This window comes from Cyprinodon variegatus, unplaced genomic scaffold (genome assembly GCF_000732505.1).
Source record: "Cyprinodon variegatus isolate N-32 unplaced genomic scaffold, C_variegatus-1.0 Scaffold497, whole genome shotgun sequence".
In the NCBI taxonomy this organism is placed as follows: Eukaryota; Metazoa; Chordata; class Actinopteri; order Cyprinodontiformes; family Cyprinodontidae; genus Cyprinodon; species Cyprinodon variegatus.
This window is the reverse complement of record NW_015150950.1, coordinates 203548-210131: the sequence shown is the minus strand read 5'-3', so window position 1 is coordinate 210131 and position 6584 is coordinate 203548.

Sequence of the window (6584 nt, the reverse complement as noted above, 5' to 3'; positions counted from 1 at the left end):
ACACCTTCACTATGCCTAGAAGAAAACCTTGCACAGTTTTGGTGGCCGTACAGTAGTAGTAAGCATTTTATTCCATCTTATTTTCATTTGATTCCTCTCTTGAAGGTTTGTACCACAGGGGTCTCCTGTGATCTGACTGCTGCCTGGCTGAGTAAGTCCTGAGCCACGATGAGGGCTTGGATAAGCATAATGATGTTTGGAAGTGTGAAGTTTTTTGCTCGCTTTAAATGGGGATGGTGATTTTCTCCCTACACCTCTGTGCTTACTTAGAGCTTCGACTATGGCCAAGAATTTTGATTCAGCGTCTTATTCACAGCATGTTTTTTCTTTTTTTTCTTTTCTTAGGTGTGTCTGTGTGTGAGTTGCATTCTTTCCTGGTTTTATATTCGAGAAATGTGCAGGCACCCTGCACATTAACTGATGAGTGCTAAAAAGGAAGCTGGGTTATAAATTTCAAGAGCTGAATGGGGCTTGGTTACATCTGTTTATTTATTTGCCAGGTCCGCTGCATTTTTAAAAATGGCATCCCTGTATAAATGTGCAGAATGTTTCAAAATAAACCAATATTTAATTTAAGTTCATTATCGGAAAGAATGTTTCATATATAATTGGCATAATATACTGTATTAATAGCATTCCAACTCTACTGAACATTGAAAATAACCATTTTTAGCCAATTCAATTCAGCTGAAAATACTGTGTTGTTATCAAAGAGAAAAGAATGTTGTGACATTTATAGAGGTTTCTTCAATGATTCGTTGCAGATGATGGCTGTGGGAATAAAGGATTTCCTGTAGCTGTCCATCTTTCAGAAAATCTTGAGTAACGTCTGACTAAAGAAGCTATGTTGCTCGACAGTCTGATAGACATCATTGACACTAGAATTAAGGTTTACAACAACAAACAATCAAGTTGTATCTGTTATGACTAGTTAAGGTTCTGTAATGCTGTGAGAATGTTTGCACCTTGAAAGCCCTGCAGTCTTTGTCAGAGCTCACGGCATTTATGGGATACTGAAATTGGCCAAATAAACACAGACATGATTTCCGTTCCCGGAATTGATTATGCTTTTGGTTATAGCCCTATTGTCTTTGAAATATAAATAAGAAACACTTCTTGATCAGTAGTTGACCATCGCCCTATTGATACTATGGATATGTTTCTGCCTTTTCTTCTCTTTGCAAAATGATTTTCTAAATGTTTCCCATGAACACTTTTTTTATCTGGACATACTTTGATCTAAATATAAGACACATCTTTTATTCAAGTGACGATTAGCAACCCGTATCTCTGTAACCACACCAACAGATAGAATTACATTTGGAGAGCAGACAGCATAAGATATATAAACTTCATGTAATTAGTGATAATATCACTCTTAAGAGAGGACTTATGCTGGGGAAGATTCTCAGTCATCCAGGTCATAGTCATTCCATAAAAGCTTTTTCAATTCAAAATGTTGGAATTAGCGTTAAGTTTGAGGCTTTATAAAATGGACCAAAAAAAAGCATTGCTTTGGCTTAGAAATTTGCATGTTTTCTTATGAGCAAAAACATCTAAATTCAAATTTGGACTTAAAAGTTATTTATCAAATGTCTCACTCAGACTTTTAGTGAAGTATAGGATGAAATCTTAAGTGTGATTCTCAGACAGCACCTGGTGCTGTAAATGGACTTTTACATAATGTTGCATCTAAGTTCTTTGAATTCACCAATTGCTGAATGGAACAGCTTATTGATGGCTCTGATGTTCAAGCATTTTCTCTTGAATAAAAAGATAAATAAAAATCTCAATATCGTCATTTAGATCTTATTCTAATATGAGAAGGTTTTTTTTTTTTTCATGCCTGTTGATTTCCCTCGCCAAAAAACCACCTGGGGAACAAAAATGTTTATCCTTTTTAATCTTCTGCCCTTCACTTGAGCCTAGCACACCTGGAGGACAAGGACACCCGCGTGCAGATGCTGTTCCTGGACTTCGGTTTAACTTTCAACACCATCATCCCACAACATCTGATAGGAAAACTGGAACAGCTGGGCTTAAATGCACCTCTCTGCAATTGGCTGCTAGAATTCCTCACAAACAGACCTCAGTCAGTCCAGGTTGGACAGAACACCCCTGACGTCATCATCCTAAGCACAGGCTCCCCTCAAGATGGTGTCCTGAGCCAGATGACTGCATCCCCAGGTTCACCACCAATCACATTGTGAATTTTGCAGACGACACCACGGTGGTGGGCCTCATCAGACACGACAAAGAGCAGGAATACAAAGAGGAGGTGGAGCAGCTGGTGGACTGGTGCAAAGATTACAGCCTGATCCTGAACGTGGAGAAGACGAAGGAGATAATCGTCGACTTGAGGAAGTACAGACCTAACCACGCTCCACTGCTCATCAACACCTCCGCTGTAGAGGTGGTCAGCAGCACCTAATTCCTGGGGGTGCACATCACAGACAACTTCACCTGGACTGTAAACACCACCTCACTGCTCAAAAAGGCATAAAAGTGCATGTACTTCTTGTAGAGGATAAGGAGAGCCTACCTGCCCCCACCCATTCTCACCACCTTCTACAGAAGCACCATAGAGAGCATTCTGACCAGCTGTCTCACTGTGTGGTGTGGAGGCTGCAGCTCCTCAGACTGGAAGAAAGTGAGAAGAGTGGTGTGAACAGGAGAGAGGGATCCTCTTCCCACCATCAAGGAAATTATTTCATCCCAATGCTGCATGTCCAAAGTCTGTACCATCATCAATGACACCTCACACTCCCACCATGGACTGCTCCTCCTGATGCCCTCTGGGAAGAGGCTTCACAGCATCTACTCCAAGTCCAGGTGATTCTGCAACAGCTTTTCCCCACCGCCATCAGACAGCTGAACTGTTGAAAAAAAAACCTCAAAACCAAGTCACAGACTCTGCATCCCACTGATAACACCAAACCAAAAATACTGCATATTTGCACCATATATATTTGTTTGGAATGTTCTGAACTTCAATATCAATGCATTTTTGCACCATGTTTTTCTCCCCACTGCTTACATTTGATCACTGCTGCACTTTATGGAATGGAAATGTTCATTTCACTGCCAAGCTGCTGCTCATTTACTCTCTGAAAGAGTATACACTCTGTATACAAAATGACGATAAAAGTAGTCTAGGTCTAAGTTTTTAATTGGGTTCTTTTGTGAGCATTAAGTTTGGAATCTGGGAAGTTTTACCAGTCACATGCAGGACTGGTAAAAACTAAATCTAAAAATGAGATAGGAGTTCATTTCTGAAAACATGCGGACATGCTCTAAGTTCATCTATTAGAACCGACTGGCCACGAGTTATTTTTGTCTTTTCCATGCCACTGTAAAACATGGCCACTGCTTATTTATCTCATGTCCACCATTTATTAATGCACGGTCATTGGATAGTCCTACGTCTGCTCTTAAGTTAGGCCTTTTTTTTAGCCTAACTGATGTTTTTAGATGTTGTTCTTTGAGAAGCTGTGATGGACGTGCAATTCATGTTCCATTTTCTGTTGTATTATTGTCATGGCTTTTATTTCTACCATGAAGCTCTGCTGCATGAAGTTACTGGTGAGGTTATGTCCCTTATTAAATCAGTAACACAAATTATACCTGCTCTCTCCAAACAACATTTGACCAGCTGTGTGTTGTCAAAACCGAAACGTCTTTAGTTTCTGGAAAGAGTCTCCCTGGCCTCAATACTATCCTCTAGTGGCAATTTAGACCCACTTAAATCACCTGTAATGGTCTCTTAATTATTTGGAGGAGTTGGGGGATTCTTAGTCTGGAGAAAGTTGGTAAATAGCTCTTATTCTTAAATTTGGGAGTAGGAGTAAATACTGCAAATTCTCAGCAGGAGTAAAAAAAAAAAGTTTGAGACAGCCCATAAATAAGAATATTCAATGATTCCAATATGGCTAGGCTGCAAACTTGTAAAATGTTGTAGAATAAGACATCCCATTTGGCAATATGGGTTTGATCCAAAATGGCATTGGCAAAATGGGTTTGATCCAAGATGGCACTCTTTGATTTATTTTTTCTAACAAATAGATCTGTTTTCTCCCTTTCTCCTAATTCTGATTGATAATTCAATTTCAGTTTTCCTTGGCTACTTTCTTGCAGCTACTTCTTCATTTAAAATAGCAGCACATGTTTACCTCCTCTTTATGACATTGAGTGTTTATGATGAGCTCATGCCTACTGAGTTCCAGCAATATCTTCGTAAGAAATTATTGTTTCTGGGGAAAACGGGGGCCCCTGATTGGAGATAGTTGTAAAATCCCTGTGTTAATATATGACAGAAAACAAAAACAAACAGGTTAGGAGGTAGGGATCAACAATCAAATGTAAAAGTCATAAATTGTCAGGTAAAACCAGACACAAAATGAAAATCGGCTTCAAGTCTTAGAAACTGGCTTTAATGAAAATTTAATATCTCTATCTATTAATTTAATAAATGGGTTACTTACGGAACATAATCTTAATGTTAGGTTTTTAAACAAAAATATGGTTAAATTAATTTATTCAGCACCAATCTAATAGAGTTGGTACACATAAACTAAAAATTTCTTGAGAGAAAAATTGTTTATTATTATTATTTTACAATGTTCTTTTCCCTGTCTATTTTCATATTATTTATAGCATTTTGAATTCTCTTGCTAGGGAAATGTTTTCTATAAATAAATATGCCTTACTTTACTTGTCAGCCCAGCCGCAGAGGCCTGACCTGTAGCCACATGAAAACCATGAAAACAAATGTATTTGTTTTGCAGAAAGGAAATGTTTTGAATTATTTTGTATGAATAGAAAAATAGAATAGAATTCAACTTTATTGTCATTACACTGTCACAAAGCAACAAAATTCACTCTCTGCATTTAACCCACCCCCTTGGGGAACAGTGCGCTGCCATTGTGCGGCACCCGGGGAGCAGTGTGGGGGTTATGGGTCTTGCCCATAGTGGCAGTCCATGGGAGTGGGGCTTGAACTCAGAACCTCTGTGACCGAAGCGCAAAGCTATAACCACTAGGCCAAACTCCCCTACAAAGATCATCCGACCTCTCAGTAGGGCATCAAAATATTCAGATAACTCTTGTTGTTTCCCTGCATGGAAATCTTTTGTAAAAGGCAAAAGATTTATATGATCTGAAGAGAAACAAGAGCGAATGATATGCACATGGTAAGATCACATGGTATGATATGCTGTACCTTAAAAATATTCTCAAATGCTGTGGCGGTATCTTTTAATAATTGCTTATGATGAAAACTAGGGTGACCAAACATCCTCTTTTCCCCGGACATGTTATATTTTTACATTCTGTCGGTGGTGTCCAGAGGGAGATTACAAATTCATGAAAACGTCCGGTATTCACTGTTTTTTATGGAACTGCAATCATATGGTGAAATCAACTACTACAGTACTTTGTTGCCCAATTTAATTCTTGAGGGACTTTGGGAGGGTCTAGAGAGACACCCACACAGACACAGCGAACAATGCAACCAGCATTGGACACAAAATGCCAAAACGAAAGTGCAGCTTCACAGATGAACTCCAAAAAATATTTGCAGGAACTGTCCCGGTAGAGACAATTGGGAGGCTGAGTGCAGCGTGTGCAAAGCTGGCAAACATGTTTCAGCGTCTAATAAAAGTCCTAAAGATTTCAAAGCTCACATGGACACTGAAAAACATAAAAAAGCTGTGTGAGGTGAGAGTTATTTTGCAAAATTGACTGAGTACTTTGTTACACCTTAGGAGCTGTAAAGAGGTAATTTGATAGAGCTTTATGTTCTAATATAGAAGATTTGGTGTAGATTCTCAGTCATCCAGGTCATAGCCATTCCAAAAAGAGTTAAAAAAAACCCAATCCACTGGACTTAGGCAATGCTGCCTTTCAACATGAAAGTCCTTAGTTTGATTCCCGGCCCGGGGTCTTTCTCCATAAAGTTTGCATGTTCTCCCCATGCATGTGGGCGTTCTCTCCGGGTACTCCGGCTTTCTCCCACAGTCCAAAAACATGACTGTTAGGTAATTAGCTTGAGGTGTGAGTGTGTGTGTATGGATGGGAGTATCTCTCCTTGTAGCTCTGGGTTGCACTGGCGACCTGTCCGTTGTGTATCCTGCCTTTTACCCATAGACTATTGGAAATAGGCACCATCTCCAGCGCGACCCTGACGGAATAAGAGGGAGGAAGTATGGATATAAAACATCTTTTCTGAATTCATTTATGCGGTTAGATGTTATTAATAACTACATAATATTTTTTGTCAATAGCCCGTTAAGGCACAGCTTTACTGTTGAGTGGAAAAGTGCTGCTAGTTGCAGTTCTCTCTGCCCTTCTGTGTGAGTGGCAAACTCACTTTAAGCACATTGCCACCACCTAATGGGCTGGAGTGAGAAAGTCAGTGTCTTACTCCTGTTACCTGAAATATTACCAAATTGATTGCCAAAGTTGTGTTTTGTTAATTAATGCAATTAATTGCCCATCCCTACTAAATGGACATCAAAACTAAAATATATAGTAAGCACCAGTGTTAGGCACGTTACTTTGAAAAAGTTATTAGTTATAGTTACTAC